This window comes from Cetorhinus maximus, chromosome 15 (assembly GCF_964194155.1).
Source record: "Cetorhinus maximus chromosome 15, sCetMax3.hap1.1, whole genome shotgun sequence".
Taxonomy (NCBI): domain Eukaryota; kingdom Metazoa; phylum Chordata; class Chondrichthyes; order Lamniformes; family Cetorhinidae; genus Cetorhinus; species Cetorhinus maximus.
The window spans coordinates 67,706,779-67,724,780 of NC_135893.1; the positions used below are offsets into that span (position 1 = coordinate 67,706,779).

The 18,002-nt window shown below is 41.3% G+C and overlaps 2 protein-coding genes across 2 annotated transcripts in view; one reads left to right on the forward strand and one right to left on the reverse strand.

The window, feature by feature from the left end:
• Window positions 1–18,002, reverse strand: part of chlsn (cholesin) — a 352,627-nt gene that overhangs the window by 184,879 nt on the left and 149,746 nt on the right. The gene's annotated exons all lie outside the window — the stretch shown is intronic.
• Window positions 16,632–18,002, forward strand: part of LOC144690772 (uncharacterized) — a 30,583-nt gene continuing 29,212 nt past the window's right edge. The window contains exon 1 of the mRNA XM_078558583.1: window positions 16,632–16,717. The gene's annotated coding sequence lies outside the window, so the exon portion shown is untranslated. The remainder of the gene's footprint in view (window positions 16,718–18,002) is intronic.

Below are 18,002 nucleotides of genomic sequence, written 5' to 3' on the forward strand. Positions count from 1 at the left end.
AACATTGGAATAGAATATAGCAGATGCTTTATTCTGATTTCCTGTGTACTTGAGGTTGCTGATGGTAATATTGCATGTCTGAAGAGAAAATCTCCCTTCACTAATGGGTACAAAGCTCAGTCAAAAAAGTAACAACAGAAATCAGGAGAGATTAAAAGAACTGATTTAATGACTTTTCATTTAAATAAAGTTCATTTGCCATCTAAATTAACAGAACACCAACGTCACTGAACGCCACATGTATTACTCAGAGTTACAATGGAGGATTATTCAAAAGCTCCATTAGTATCAAGACCAACTCCTGTCACACCAAATGCAGAGGCCTCCTGTATAAATACATAAGCTGAATCCACTTAAATCCACAAATCACCCTGCCCCCCACAAAGCCAAAACAGACAGATACATCGATTGCATTTCTGCACATGCGGTATCTAAATTATGCATGCAAAAAAAACTTTTGCTAACTTCTTTCCATTAAAATAATAGTGAACTAAATAGGTCATGTTTGAGAGTGTTGAGCCAAGGAGTTAAAACTGTTGCTGACGTCATTCCTGCATTTATTTTTTTAAAATACTCAAGTCTTATTTTTAAAATGCTTGGGAAGGCCATAATTTCGACATTGTTGATGAGGTTTATATTTGGTTATGCTTCCATTGAGCCACTGCAAGCAGTTCCTCTATATAACTGTGAAGGCGGATGTGCTGCTGTTTATTTTGATGTGTTTATCTTTTTCCCTTTTTATATAAAAAAGTGCTTTGCTTCCTGCTTCCATGATGCCACCACCAAACACATCTTCCCTTCACCCCCCCGTCGGCATGCCGTAGGGACCGTTCCCTCCGGGTCCACTCCTCCATCGCCCCCAACACCTCAACCCCCTCCCATGGCACCTTCTCATGCAATCACAGAAGGTGCAACACCTGCCCCTTTACTTCCCCCCTCCTCACCGTCCCAGGGCCTAAACATTCCTTTCAAGTGAAGCAGTGCTTCACTTGCATTTCCCTCAATTTGGTCTACTGCAGTTGCTGCTCCCAATGCGGTCTCCTCTACAGTAGCGAGACCAAACGTAGACTGGGTGACCGCTTTGCAGAACATCTTCGGTCTATCTGCAAGCATGACCCAGACCTTCCTGTCGTTTGCCATTTCTACATACCACCCTGCTCACATGCCCACATGTCCATCCTTGGCCTGCTGCAATGTTCCAGTGAAGCTCAAAGCAATCTGAAGGAACAGCACCTCATCTTCCGATTAGGCACTTTATAGTCTTCCGGACTTAACAGAGTTCAACAACTTCAGACCATGAACTTTCTCCTCCATCCTCACCCCTTTTTGATCCCCTTTTTTCAAATATTTATTTTTAAATTTTTATTTATATATATTTTTCCCACTTTTATTATTATTTTTAAAATTTATTTCCATTTTTATTCATTGTTTTATCCCCATCTTTTAGCCTATTTCAATCTTTTTTCCCCTCCCCCCACCTCACCCCACTAGGACCATCTGTCACTTGCTCATTCTGCTTTCTACTTTTAAATATCACCATTAGCACCTCCTTTAGCCAGTATCACCACCATCAACATCCCTTTGACCTTTTGTTTATGACATCTTTTGCAATCTCTCCTTTGCCTCCACCTATCACTGGCCTTCTATCCAGCTTCACCTGTCCCACCCCCCCTTAAACAGTATATATTTCACCATATATTTACTTTCCTTTACTTCTGAAGAAGAGTCATACAGACTTGAAACGTTAACTCTGTCTTTCTCTCCACAGATGCTGTCAGAACTGCTGAGTTTTTCCAGCACTTTTTGTTTTTGTTTCAGATTTCCAGAATCCACAGTATTTTGCCTTTAGCTTTGCTTCCTTGCCTTGTGTTATTCCTCAGGATATCCACAATATGTTCGAACTGCAGTCTCTCACTGAATTTATAAGGGTAAGTCTACCAAAAACAGCTGGTAAATTCATTTAAATCTTTTTTCAAGAAAGAACTTGCATTTCTATAGTACATTTGAAAACCTCAGGTTGTCAAAAAAGTGCTTTAGAGCATACTAATTTTTAAAAATGTAGTCACCCTTCCTTCACTGTCACTAGGTCAAAGCCCTGGAACTTCCTTCCTAACAGCACTGTGGGTGCACCTAAACCACATGATCTGTAGCAGTTCAAGAAGGCTGCTCACCACCACCTTCTCAAGGGCAATTAAGGATGGGCAATAAATGCTGGCCTAGATAGCAAAACCCATATCCTGTGAAATAATAAAAACTGTTGTAATGTAAAAAAAAATGGCATCCGATTTATACACAGCAAGTTCTCACAAATAACAATGTGATCAATGACCAGATAATCTGTTTTAGTGAATTTGGTCAAGGGATAAAGATTGATCAGTACACCAGGGAGGTTCCCTGTTCTTCTGCCATGGAATCATCCATGTCCACTTGAGAGGCTAGGCAGGACCTCGACAGCACATCCAACACAGGATGCATTGGAGCAGTAGTCTAGATTTTCTGCTTAAATCTCTGGAATGGGACTTGATCCCACAACCTTTCAGACTCAGACACAACTGAGACATGACTGGCATTTAAAAGTAAATACAAGCTGTTTGAACCTTGGAAATAAGTGACCATTTCTGAGTTAGAAGATTTGTTTGCACTGACTTAGCTGATCTTTGTTGAGGTAGTTGCAATGGCTGTAACTCCTCTGGGTGGTAGAAATAAACATTTCACTCAAGCAATGCTGGAGTCTTTGGCCAAAGCAGAAATATAGTTTGCCAGACCCTTCAACAGACCAAAAAGGCAGCGTCCTTTCAAATGGGAGGTTCAGTGGTCTGTTGAGCTAACTTTCCATATTGAACAGACATGCACTGCAATGCACCTATTGTATATGTTTCAAGTCCATATCACCCCTCTTCAGAGCTTCTGAAGAAGGGTCATACAGACTCGAAATGTTAACTCTGTTTCTCTCTCCACAGATGCTGCTAAACCTGCTGAGTTTTTCCAGCATTTTCTGTTTTTGTTTCACATTTCCATCATCCGCAGTATTTTGTTTTTACCTTTAACCTATTGTATGCATGTGTTCTTATTCCTGATCGCTGTACAGAAACTTAGCTGGAAGCAGGCATGAATGAATGCTGGAATGAGCTGACAACTGGGTTTGGCTGTAATGTCTTCCACAATTGGATTGCCTCCCATACTCCTGTCAAAGGTCACAAATGAATAATCATCATAGGGGGTGAGATACTGGAAGGGATCCAGGGTCTATGGAACCTTAGACCAGTGAGGGAGGTTAATACCTTCAGGAAAACAAAGAAAAAAGTATTTTAAAAAGTAAAATTTGAATAAAAAACAATTTCACCGTCCATATAAGTATATTTTGGATACTTTCTTTTCAAAAGAAATAATTGTTTACACAACGTAGCATTTGTGAAGAAGAAAGAAACATAAAAGTCATCCCAATTAGAGAATACCCACATTCACAATGGGCTGAATTTGGTCTGAAAGAACAGGGTAGGATGTTGAGGATTGCCAGGGTGCGGGCTACCGTAAAATCAGGAGGAGGCACAGTCACCTGAACGTTGTCATGTTGGACCCATATTTTACGAGCAGCAGGAAAGATGGTATGATGAGGTGAGTTGAGTGTGGAGGAGACAGGGGAGAGAGGTTTAAGGACACAGCGCCTATAACATAACAAAACATTAAAAGAAGCTTCATGGGCACATAAAAAGATGAAAGATTGACACTGAACCAAAAATGGCAACCAAACTCTTAGTCAAAGAGGTAGGTTTTAAAATAAAATAGGACAGAGAAATAAAGAGCCAAAGAAGTTCTGGGAGAAAATTCCAGAGATGAGCAGTTGAAAGCATGGCTGCCAATGGTGAGACAAACAAAGTGAAGGATGCAATAGAGGCTGGAATTGGAGGAGCACAGAGATTTGAGGGTTGTAGGGCTGGAGGAAATTACAAAGATAGGGAAGGGCAAGGCCATACAGGGATTTGAAGACAAGGATGAGAGTTCCTCTCCTGTAGTTCTGATTCATCCTGCTGAGTGAGTTTCCACAAGTACAAGCTGTCCTCCAAGCTATACAGGAAGGCTGCTTAATCAGAGATGCCACAGGTTAATCCACCATACTCTCAAACTGTCTTCACACATTTTAGCAGGAGTCACTGAGTCAATTAAGCACAGGAACCCTGGGTGAATTTTCCCCTGCTTAACCCAGAGGAGCTTTACCGATCAAAGCTGAAGCCTTCATGGACTGTACAGCTCTGCTCCAAAACTAGACAGTAGCTATTGACTGAGCTACCACAAGAGCCCGGCCTCCATTTTAAATCAGGTCAAAATGATTTGAATAAGTTCTTATCTATTATGAAATCATTTACGTTTGTTATGAAGCCTCATACAGAGGAATGCCCTCCTACACTCTGTAATCATTTGGCTGTTGCTTTGTACCTTGAAACTCTTTCGAGTTATCAACAGTCACAGATTGCAACTCTTTCGAGTACAATCACAGTTCTTGGTTTCCAGGAGTGGGACGTGAACCCACAACCCTCTGATTCAAAGGCGAGGGTGCTATGAACTGAGCCACAGCTGACACCTCAAAAACCCAAGGGTGTAACTCTTTCGAGTTATCAACAGTCACAGATTGTAACTCTTTCGAGTACATTCACAGTTCTTGGTTTCCGGGAGTGGGACATGAACCCACAACCTTCTGATTCAAAGGCGAGGGTGCTATGAACTGAGCCACAGCTGACTTGAAGACGAGCTCAGAATAACCACAAATTTAAGTACCTCCAACGAACCTTGTAAAGTTTTAACAAGTCTTCCACCATATGTGCAGTGATGTTAATGGTTAATGATTTGTTATTGTGCTTTAGTTGAACAACATTTCTCAGATGCCATTGCAGCAATTTCCTCAACACATTATAAAAAACATTAAACATGTTCGGTATCTAAATTTCAACATGGTGTAATTGAAGCAAGTCCATTTGCAGTAAATACGATGCCTTAAATTCAGCTAATAGCTGATATTTGAGATTGCATACTTGGTTTGGCAGAGCACTACTGATTAATTTAAAACACGAGGGGCTCTGACATATTACTCGATTCCTGACTGCAAAAGTGAGTTCAAATCTCTGATTAATGTTCTCACCCTTGGCCAGTTGAAGTGGGAGTGGGGTTTGCCTTGGGTGGTCTCCTCATTCCCTTGGCAATTTACCCAGTGTAAGTAAAGCATTGACCATGTCTTTAGAGAGATCGAAGGCCTAATAATCTCGCCCCAGGCAAAGTAAGGAGATGTGGATGTATTGCAAGAACAAAGGTATGAAATCTTATTCCTGATACAGTAAGCTGTGTGACCACTGTTACCTGTACTGAACCTCTTTCTACAGTCTATTAGTATGAAGTCTTAATCATCGATAAGTGATATATCCTAAATATCCATGGCTTATTGTCACAAAAGTCACCACAAGGATAACTGGCTTGTGGCAGTTAAACATTCATAGCAACATTGGTTTTTGATCCTTCAATGTCGGTGCTTATCAAGATGAAGCAGAATTCAAGTGCCAGATTGTTCAAAAACTAATAGGGAACCTGAACTGAGATCAGACCATCATGAAACGGTTTTGTTTTACCTCGCTATGTATTGTTGCAATAGAAATCTTATTCACTATGAGAGAAACATTTACACTACCAAACTCTGGATTTCTGCACTGCTACATCTCGTCAGGAAATCATCTTCTCAGATGCGAAGGAAGGGGGTTGACAGTCGTGATTCAGTTGGCCCCAATGTCAGAAAACAGTGGATTCAAATTCCACTCCAGAGGCTTTAGCACATAATCCAGCCTGACTTCAGTGCAGCACTGAGGAAGCATTGCTCATTGTCAGAGGTGCCATCTTTTGGATGAGAAATTAAATCGTGGCTCCATCTGCTCGCTCAGATGCACACAAAATAGCATCATCATTCGTATAAGATCAGGGGAGTCCTCAGTGATATCCTGGCCAATGTTTATTCCTCAAATAATATCACTATAAAACAAATATCTGGTATTTATCACATTGTTGTTTGTGGGAGCTTGCTGTGCACAAATTGACTGCTGTGTTTTCTACATCACAGAAGTGACTATGCTTCAAATGTACTGCATAGGCTGTGAAGTGCTCTGGACCATCCTGAGGTGGGAAAAGTTCCATATAAATGCAAGTTATTTCTTTCTCTTTGACTTGCAGATAAGCATAAACTTACAGTGAAAACAAGGCCCCTTAAACAGGCACTCATTCAGCAAGTCCTCAAAGGGCCAGGGTCCAATTTTATGTAATTGGTAACATTCGAGAAATGAATTGCATTCTTTAAGAGGATTTGAGTGGAAGTGATGCTTTACTAAAGCTACAAGGTAAAATGAACAAACTAATTGCAGAGAATGAAAGCAATCTTTCTTTTGATAAAGTATGTCAATTTCTTTCCCACTGAACTAAATTATTCTACAGGAACAGTTTCTATAGTACTTCCAATGTTAAAGAAAACACCCATGGCAATTTCATCAGAGAGACATGTAATACAGATACCAGCCAGAAAGAAAAGATTAGGAGTGGGCAGCAAAAAGCTTAGTCAAAGCAACAGGAAGAGAAGAGAAAGTGATAAAGAGGTGAAGGAGAGCGGTCTTAAGAGGATTCATTCCAGACAGTAAGGCAGCTGAAGACTCTTCCTCCAATAGTGGGCAAAGTGAGATACACAAGAGACAAGGGCTATTAGGAATATAGGGTTGGGGGCAGGTGGGGCAAGGGTACAGACGGATTTAATGAAGAGAATTTTAAACATGAGGTATAGGGCACAAGGAAGCTAAGTTAGGTAAGCAAGGATTGCAAGGATGCATGAAGAGGGCATAATATAGAATAGGTTGCAGCAACAAATCTATTATAGTAACATTCAACTATACCTAAAGGGCACAAGTGTGGGAATGTCATAACAAGTGGTAAGCAAGTAGAAATATCTTCATTTCCCTCCTTTCTTTCTTTACAGCAAATATTTACTTGTGGGTATGGAGGTAGAGCTATCCCAGCATTCACAGTGGCTCAGAAAGCCCTGTATAGACCCCAAAGTTTTTTTTTAAAAACACTGATACATTCAGTATCATTGAGTTGTTGCAGTTTGGTTGCACAGTATTTTTAGCAGAATGCAATGCCTCAGTAAAGCTCCTGCCAAGCTAAGTGCAAATTGAGAATCATATGTTTTGGTGGCAGACTCAGCCAGGCCAGAAGGGATTGCAAGGAGATGGGAGTCCTCGCAATGTTGGTTTGTGGCCCAGTTTGAGGAGAATCCATGAAAGATTCTGACTTCTGTTTCCTACTAACCAATTTTTAATCATCCTGTGGACTTACCTCAACCCATACGCTCTGAAACTCCTTGTTCCCTCTCCCTTCCTTTAAAAGCTTCCCTCAAAACCCATCTTTTCAACCAACTTTTTAAAACTTTCCCTCATAAATTCTCTTGATCCAGATTCTGTTGTGCATAAGCCCAGACTCAACTATAAAGGGTGGATGTTCATTATTAACTTATAACTATTCCTATTTTTTCTTCTCTTGTTAGAAAGTTCTTGAGATGTTTTCTACATGGTGGGTGCAATATAAATGTGTCTTATAAATGTGTGTTATAACTAGGAGTACTATTAGCTTAGCTGCCAGGAGGCCTGCCATGGGGGCTGAGTTACTATTATGAGTTGCCATGAGGGCTCTTCCTCAAGTGGGTAAGCTCAAATAGGTACAGTCTGAGTTCTGCAAGAACTGTGTGGAAGACTTGCAATTCATTATTGGTATTGGAATAGCTCTGCTCTGAGGCATATTATTGATTTCTCTGGGGTGGAAGAGAGGGGAAGGGTGTTAATCGCATATTAATTGGGCATTCAGTTGTATTCAGGTGGTGGCAATTAACTGAGGATTCATCTGCACTCATATATTCCACTAGTTTATCTCTAGCCCAAGAAATGATATGATGTATAATAATGTATACATGTTGGTTGGTGAGGTTTTGAAGGGTGAATGTTGGTCCCAGGGCTGAAAAGGTGTTTTTTTTTAATTGGAGGTAGATGATATATATAACATATCTGTAAATAAAGGCTTGTACGTATACAAAGGCTAGGCTCCAGTTCTCTCCTTCACTGCCTGACTACCTGAGTTCTAATGAGGATAGCAGTAAAAAGAAACAGAACCAAGAGGTGGACATATACATACCTAACACATTCTATACTGAAACAGGAAGACAGAAGATAGCAATCTGGTGATGGAATGTTGGTATGTCTGCTGGTCACAGAATGTAATTTGCGATAATCAAGAGTGGCGCCATGAAAAAAAAGGACAATTCCACTAGTTTATCTCTAGCCCGAGAAATGATAGCAATTACATAATTTTGAAGGGTGAATGTTGGTCCCTGGGCAAAACCCTGAATGTAATTGGTACTTGAAACAGAAATTAAAATGTTCCAAGACCTTTGTATGTCCACAAAACTCAATTGCAGAGGTTATCCTTTTGCAGGTTGAATCTAGAGTTACTCCTTCCGAAGCGTTCATTTAAAAACTCTATGCCTCAATAGAACATATTCTACAAACCACTTGTAGGCAGATAGCCACTTATTTAACTTTGAAAGCAGAGCTCTGTGTATGGATTCCCTGGTTAATGCAGAAAGGCTGGGTGGGCAAAAATCAGAGAAGGGGCAAAAAAATGGTGGGTTGTCTCATCCTCTAGAGATTGAGCTGCCCATCTCAGTCAAGCGGTTTGTGCCATATTGAGTGATGATAAAGTGTGTTTGCATATGAATTGTGAGACCATCATAGTGAGACAATAGTTCCGACGCCTATTATATTTTTGCATGCCTAGAATTAGCTTGAAACATTTCGTAGCTAGTTATATCTGAAGTTCCTCTGAGCAAATCTGCCCCAACCTCAGAAGTCCACCCTTTATAGTTGAGTTACTGTGCTCTGGGCTTTTGTACAACAGAATCTGGATCAAGACTCTTCAAGCTCATTTCGTGTAGGAATCTTAAAGTCACCAAGCTCATCCCATTAGTCTGGGCCACAATTGGGCCAAAGGTCACAAGTGAAAAACCAAAATCTAATTCATTGCATGATCTACTCCCATCCAAAACAAAAAAAGAACAAATAGGTCCACGTTACAAAAATATAAAAAGTTAGTTGGAATCAATCTTTTGCTATGATTTTATGGCTATTCAGTGATAAAATACAGATTTTTAAGCTGAAATAGCTGCATTCAAAGCAGCCCACACTTTTTTCTGCTCTGTACGACATTAACATAGGCTAAGCTTCAAGCTTTTTATCGCAATGAGCAGCTTCGAAGCAAACCATGGAGCCTCAGGGGCCAATTTTGAAATTTAAGTCGATGTTTCTATCCATTGGCTTATATCACAAGTTGCAGGTACCACAGATCTTGCTGTTCTAATTTAGGATTTACCCATCAATGAGGTGCCTGTTAAGACTACATTTTGAAGACCCACCAAATCCAATAGGACAGGCCAATGCAAAAGACAAGAACGGGTAGTGGAGTAGCCTGGGTTTAATGGGCTGCATGGCCAGGACTCGCCTACAGTTAGCTGCAGTTTACATTCCTGTACCATCCTAAAATTCCTTCCTCAGGAACTTTTTTTAAAAAAGGGAAAATCCAGTTTTGCCATCTCCTTCACATGAGAGATGAGTTATTTCCTTTATCAGTTTCAAACAAACATGTTTCCACACAACACACCCAGTGTCGCTACTTTTTCCTCTAGAGACCCACCCATCCCTTGCCAGCAATCAAGCACCGTGAAGCTATTTGCAGAGGCTATCAGGAAATCAGAAAATTCCTCGCTAATGGTTTCTGCATCCTTTACAGGGGAATTAGCTGAATTTGGAACAATCCAGCACACATTTTACAGTATTGATTCAATTTTGAGAGAAAGGCTTGCATTTCTACAGTGCCTTTCACAGGCTCTGAACATCCCAAAGTGCTTCACAGCCAAGCACTTTTGAAGTGTAGGCACTGTTGTAATGCAGGAAGCGTGACAGCCAATTTGCACATAGCAAGGCCCCACAAACAGCAATGCAATAATCCGTTTGGTGAAGGTGGTCGAGGGATAAAAATATTGGCTGGGACATTGGAGACAATTCCTTGGCTCTATTTCAAACTAGTACAATGGGATTGCTTACGTCCATCTGAGAGAGCACACAAGGCATCAGTTTAACTATTCATCCCAAAGACCAACAGTGCAATATTCCCTCCGGACTGCAGTTGAGAATCAGCCTAGATTTTAGTGTTCCATGTCTCTGGACTGGAGCTTGAATCCACAACCTTCTAACTCAGGTGAAAATGCTCCTGAGCCTCAGCTGACAGTAATTCGCCTCTCTCGGAGCTGTTCTTCCACCTGCTATCTCCCCTCTGTTCAATGGTAGTTCCCATGGCAAGTGCTTCCTTTCCCCAAAAACCACCTACCAAAGAGATTATTGGCATCCTCTTTGGGATTAATAACTCTGGTTTGCCGTATTCCTGGATGTTTCAGCAGATGACCTATACCCTCCTACTATGTCGCTCAGTCAAACAGCCTCTTCCCCCATCATTCTAACAAATAAAAGTGTGCAAACAAATTGGAAAAAAAATCATTTTTAAAATGTCCCATGACTTTTCTTCAACAATATCAAATTCAAAGGTAAATATTCTACTCTTGGAGACGGCAATGCTGGAAGGTTGACATCCAAGAACCAGTTTATGATAGCTTTAGAAGCTTGAGCAATCCCAATCTTAGATTGTTTTTATGCGTTCATGAAATGTGGGCATTGCTGGCTAGGCCAGCATTTATTGCCAATCTCTAATTGCCCTCATGAAGGTGGTGGTGAGCTGCTTTCTTGAACCGCTGCAATCCATGTGCTGTTAGGGAGGGAGCTCCAGGATTTTGACCCAGCGACAGTGAAGGAAAGACAATATATTTCCAAGTCAGGATGGTGAGTGGCTTTGAGGGAAACTTCCAGGTGCTGGTGTTCCCATTTGTCTGCTGCCCTTGTCCTTCTAGACGATAGTGATCGGTTTGGAAGGTGCTGTCTAAGCAAGCTTGGTGTTGGATAGACAGTCCCAACTCATGCTCAAGTTTGTTTTGCCACTGTGTTTCCAAGCATTAAAAAGGGATTGGATTCTCCATGCTGTGATTTGGTCCAGATCTCATGAGCTTGGTTTCAACTAGTCCATTACTAAAGTCTTAATTGCTTCTTGGTGCACAATTGGTACCCTTCTGAGTATCCATCCTTCCTCCTCTCTTTGACCTATTTTCGATCGTGTCAGAATGACATTTCTCAAACCTATCTTGCCTTTTTTTTAAAAAGAAACAATTTCTCAACTTTAGTTGTGCCTGCAGGTGCAAACCAGACGCTAATGGGGTATCCACTGTTCTTCTGTACAACAGTTGATGGGGTGGAATGCTATCCTATACTAACATCCTATTTCTTAAACCCATTAGCATCCAAGAGAATTTCTGATCAATTTTTCTCTTTTGTCCTACACATGCCTTTCTCTGATTATCTTTAATTAGTCCATATTACACACTATTATTACACACATTTCTGGATGAAGCAAGAGGTTAGGTCCCAGTGCTTCTCATGTTCCAATGGCTATTTCTGAGATAAAGTGTGGTCTTCGAACGCTTTTACTTGCGAATATCAAACTATTTTATGCCTCTTTCATTCTCTGAGGGTCCCTGTTCGGAGGTCAAATGTCACACTGCCTTAACCAGGACTGATCTTGGGATACACAACTGTGATTCATAGAAGTTTTGGTGCAAGTGTCTCTCAAAAGTCCTCTTAGCCCTTACAGAATGTGACTAAGAGTGTTTGAACACAACAACTTGCATTTATATCCCATCTTTAACGTAGCAAATGTAGCAAGATACTTCATAGGAACATTATCAGACAAAACCTGATACAGAGCCACATGAGTTATGAAGACAGATATGCAAAAGCTTGATTAATAAGATAAGTTTTATAGAATGCTCCAAAGGAGGCGAGAGGCAGAGAAGTTTAGGGAAGGAATTCCAGAGCTTAGGGCCTAGGCAGCTGAAGGCAGGACTGCCAATGATGGAGTGAGGAAACTTGGGAATGCACAAGATGCTGGAATCGGAGGAGCACAGATATCTCAATGGGTTATCATGATAGAGGAGATTCTAGAGATAGGGAGCCCAAGATTCAATGACATCTTAGTTCAAGCTTCAATAAGCACTTTGCTTGGTAGATTAGCTAATAAAAGTATGCAATACCAATGTCAGAAATCCTGACCCTGTAAACCCATCCTGTGCATAATAGCCAGCCAACTCAAGCAAGGAACTGAAAGCTCATATGCAAACTGCACAGATAACTTGTAACTGAATAGCAGAGAAGGTCTTCAGCATTGCAATGCAATTTATGAAATGTTATCTGAAGCCAGAAGCAAGACACTATATTGGTTATCACACTTACAGATACCCTAGTGGACACAGGACCATCTCTCATCTCTGTGACATTTCCCTCTCTCGATCCAGATGGATGCCTAGCAGCCCTTCTGGAATATTTCCTCACTGAAGTTTCATCATTAGAGTTGAGTTTCCTTATTATGCTATGTGACTGGAACATTTTCAAATTTCCCAAAAGAAAATGGTTGGCAACATTGCTTTAACAATTTGACATTAAAAACCAAATGTAATTGAGCCCATGCTTGAGTCCATGGGTTTCTAAGGTTGGCATCCTTTCCATCTACAACTTAATTGCTCTTGTCTGTATACAATGTTTTGTTGTTTAATTAGTTTGTATTCAGTCAACCTGGCACTTTTACTTCTCATACCATGACGTCAACATATGCTGTTCATTCCAACTCATAAAATCCTTCTCGGGATTGGTACCTTGTTCTAATATAATTTCCCATCTGGAATACAAGGACTGAAATATAAGGAGATAGAAGTCACAGTTCAGCAACACAGAGCCCAGGTCAGACCACACCTAGAGTACGATGACTAGTTCTGGGTACCACACCTTAGGAAGGGTATATGTTGGCATTGGAGGGACTACAGCATTTAGCAGAATGAAACCTGGTCTCCAAGGGTTAAGCTATGAGGAAAGATTACACAAACTGGTGTTTATACCCTGGAATTTGAAAGGCTAAGGGGTGATTTGATCAAAGTTTGCAAGACTAGGCTGAGAACCAGAGTGAGGACACAGATTTAAGGCATTTGGCAAAAGAACTAAAGGCAACATGAGGGCGATTTTTTTTTTACATAGTTAGGATCCGGAATGCACTGCCTGAGAGTGTAGTAGTGGCTTTCAAAAGAGAATTGGACAGGTGAAAAAATTACAGGGAAAAGGCAGGGGAATGGGACTAGACTGGCAGAGAGCCAGAGCAGACATGAATGGCCAAAAGGCCTCCTTCTAGCACAGAATTCTAGCAGCCATTCCATGATTTTTTTTAAAATTAATTTGTGTGATGTGGGCATCATTGGCTAGGCCAACATTTATTGTCCATCCCTTATTACCCTTGAGAAGGTGGTGGTGAGCTGCCTTCTTGAACCCCCACTGGGTAGATACACCCACAGTGCTGTTGGGGAGAGGTTTCCAGGATTTTGACCCGCGACAGTGAGGGAACAGCGATATATTTCCAAGTCAGGATGGTGAGTGGCTTGGAGGGAACTTCCAGATGGTGGCGTTCCCATCTATCTGCTGCCCCTGTCCTTCTAGGTGGTTGCGTTCATGGGTTTGGAAGGTGTTGTTTAAGGAGCCTCGGTGACTTTCTGCGGCGCATCTTGTAGATGATACACACTGCTGCTACTGTGCGTCGGTGGTGGAGGGAGTACAAATCAAGTGGGTTGCTTTGTCCTGGATAGTATCAAGAGTCTCAAGTGTTGTTGGAGCTGCATTCATCCAGGCAAGTGGAGAATATTCCATCACACTCCTGACCTGTGCCTTGTAGATGGTGGACAAGCTTTGGGGAGTCAGGAGGTGAGTTACTTGCTACAGGATTCCTAGCCTCTGACCTCTTCCTGTAGCCACAGTATTTATATGGCTAGTCCAGTTCAGTTTCTGGTCAATGGTAACCCCCAGGATGTTGTGGAGGATTCAGCGAAGGCAATGCCACTGAATGTCAAGGGGCGATGGTTAGATTCTCTCTTGTTGGAGATGGTCATTCCCTGGCACTTGTGTAGCGCGAATGTTACTTGCCACTTGTCAGCCCAAGACTGGATATTGTCCAGATCTTGCTGCATTTGGACATAGACTGTTTCAGTACCTAAGGAATCACGAATGGTGCTGAACATTCAGCAAACATCACCACTTCTGACCTTATAACTGAAGGAAGTTGGTCGGGTCTAGGACACTACCCCGAGGGATTCCTGCAGTGATGTCCTGGAACTGAGGCAATTGACATCCAACAACCACAACCAACTTCCTTTGTGCTAGGTATGACTCTGACCAGTGGAGAGTTTTCTCCATGATTCCCAATGACCCCAGTTTTGCTAGGGATCCTTGATGCCACAGTCGGTCAAATACAAAGGGCAGTCACTCACATCTCACCTCTGGAGTGCAGCTCTTTTGTCCATGTTTGAACCAAGGCTGCAATAAGGTTAGAGGCTGAGTGACCCTGGCGGAACCCAAACTGAGCATCAGTGAGCAGGTGACTGCTAAGCAAGTGTCGCTTGATGGCACTGTTGATGACTCTTTTCATCACTTTACTGATGATGGAGAGTAGACTGATGGGACGGTAATTGGTTGGGTTGGATTTGTCCTATTTTTTGTGTACAGGGCATACCTGGGCAATTTTCCACATAGTCAGGTAAATGCCAGTGCTGTAGCTGTACTGGAACAACTTGACTAGGACGTGCGGCAAGTTCTGGAGCACAAGTCTTCAATACTATTGCCAGAATATTGTCAGGGCCCATAGCCTTTGCAGTATCCAGTGCCTTCAGCTGTTCCTTGATAACACGTGGAGTGAATCGAATTGGCTGAAGACTGGCATTTGTGATCTGTGATGGGGGCCTCGCGAGGAGGCAGAGATAGGTCATCCACTCGACTCTTGAGGCTGAAGATTGTTGCGAATTCTTCAATCTTATCTTGATATTTATGATATTCAGGGAACTTAAAGGGTAGATTGAGAGAAACTATTTTCACTGGTTGAGGGTAGGGGTGGGACTAGGCAGCATAGTTTAAACATTAGAGTCAGCTATTTTAGGACTGAACTTAAGAAACACTTCTTCATGCAACGGGTGGTAGAAGTTGGGAACTCTCTTATACAACTGACAGATAATACTGGGTCAACTGTTACTTTTAAAACTGAAACCGATAAGATTTTTGTTAATCCAAACATATTAAACAATACAAGGTAAAGATGGGTAGGTGCAGCTAGGTCACAGATCAGGTGTGATCTCATTAAATGGTTTGAGGGACTAAATGGTCTCCTCCTATCATAAACTTAAACTCTTAACCCTTAAACTCATGTGAATCATTCATTTTCTTCACTCCAACATTGGAGTCCGTGCCATCAGCCACCTAGGCCCTAAGCTCTGAAATTTCCTCCCAAATTGCTTGACCTCTCTCCCTCCTCCGTTAAGATGCTGCCCAATTGTGCTCTTGGAGTGCCTTTGGGGTGTTTTATGATGTTAGAAGCACCATATAGATGCAGGTTGTTATTCTTCGCAAAGTTTCAAACTTTGCCTTGAATATTAAATGCCAAATGCTTACCCAAGTTTTGAGTCACTCTCAGAACCTTTCTTTCCCCTACACCAAATCTGCAATCATGATACAGACTGGGTCTTGGAATCAATCCCATTGAGGAAACTCCCTCTTCCTTTAACTCTTCAAGAACTGAAAGGATTATTGGAGACAAAATGCATATTTGATGTCGCAATAAAGAGTTTTTTGTTTTTGAGAAAAATACAATGCTAAATATTAAGAAAAACATTGGCATCACTTTCACGGTGTAAAAGAAAGCTGTAGTGTAGAGTCCACACTGTTGGTTGATAAATTACAAATATCACTATAGTCACCACAACAACCCACCCTTCATCTGTGTGTATGGGAATGACAATGGCACAAATATGTCCAGCTGGTGCAGATTTTTTAAGTGTTCTTTTCACTCTGTTAGATCCTGCTGATCACGCAACATTTTTGGGCTAAAATAGGAAAAAAGGCAAATTACACCCAATCTCGCCCGTTACTGACTGCTAGAATGTGTGCGATGTCAGCTCAAAATAGGGCCCTCTTGATCGTTCCTTCATTCCTTCTTGAAAAGTAACCCTTGAATGGCAAAACTAGGCTCAGAAACGCACTTTTCATGAAATAATTCTGCACTTTTGTCACCAGGTAGCAGAAAAGTCATAGCATTGAATCAACCTAACACAAGGCTTTTAATATTTCCAGAAGAAGTGGCTTGCTCGAGGTAAAAAGAGGCTCCTAGCCATTGAGAGCAAGAGGATTGCAAAAGATACGCAAAACTTTAGTCCAAAAAAATGTAAAACAAAAAAATCCCTGAGTGCAATCACTCCCAGCAGAATCTGTGTGCACGCACAACACAGGGGAGCAAGCAAACTGGGCCAGGCTAATTTGCTCTTAAGGAAATGACACAATCAAGTTCATTCAAAAGCAGCTTGCACTTTGGAAACCAACTGATGAAATGTGTTTGCAACGCCCTCAAAGAGGAAGTCTCAGTCACTTCCTTACTATGTCAGTTAGCAAGAAATCAAAAGTAGAATCAAGGGGTGAGTAAAAGCAAATCATATATATTCAGTAAAATACTTTGTTAAATTTTAATACTACAACAAATTGTTTACAATCTATGCAATCATGTGTTCTACATTAGTTTGTGCAATACTGAAAGTGCAGCCACTGAAAGGGATTGATGCTTTCAAGCCAGAATATATCTGCTGAGTGCATTACAGTACAACAGGCCCAACATTGTGGCAGGATGATTGAAAATGCTTACCAATACTGTAATTTTCTACTGGAAATTGAACCATTGAATTTAAATACTCTTTCTGAATACAGAAACAAGACATAACAGTACCTCTCGAGTTAATTTTAGATTTGCTCAAATGGTCAGTCAGTCTTCTTGTTGTGCATCAATGGCATGAATGCCAACTGCTTGTGTTTCACACAAATACTCAGTGGTTTGGAGGTGATTTCTGTGCATCAACATTTGTTGACCCCAAAGTGCAAGGGGGTTGGATGGCAGTTTACAGCAACATCTCATGGAGTGACACTTCTTCTGCTGTGCACCGTAAATAGTCAAGTGCTTCTAGAGCTAATGCGAGCAAATTACTTTTCCGAGCGTTGCTTGCTGTATATGCATACCTAATTTGAGAATTAAATGTGACTGGTTTTTATGGCAATGCTTTTGAAATCACTGGTGGAGTTAGTATGCATTGATCTTTTTTATTTTAAAGTTAGACCTCAGCAGGACAAGTTAGGGTGATGCCCAACCCAAGATGTCTTCAGGCATAATGTTTTTTTCAAAATGACCCCTAGAAAAATACTCCAGGAGGCAGCCATTTAGTCCATCATGCCTGTTCCAGTTCTTTGAAAGAACTATCCAATTCATTCTATTCCTCTGCTCTCTCCTCACAGCCATGCAAACTTCTTTTCAAATTTTTATCCAATTCCCTTCCAAAACATATTCTTGAATCTGCTTCCATCTCTCTTTCAGGCAGTGCTTTCTAGATCGCAAAAACTCAGTGAAAAAATGCTCTCCCCTCCCTAGCATTTTTGCGAATTATCTGAGAGTACTGGTTACTGACTCTCCTGCTAATGCTAACAGTTTCTCTCTATCTGTTCTATCAAAACCCCTCAGGATTTTGAGCACCTCTACTGAATCTCCCCTTAACCTAATTTGTCCCAAGGAGAACAATCCCAGCTCCACATCACTAAGGTCAGTAATCCCTGACCTCCTTCTAGTAAACCTCCTCTGCACCTTCTCCAATACCTTAACATCCTTTCTGAAGTCTGGTGCCCAGAATTGGACACCATACTCTAATTGAGGTCTAACCA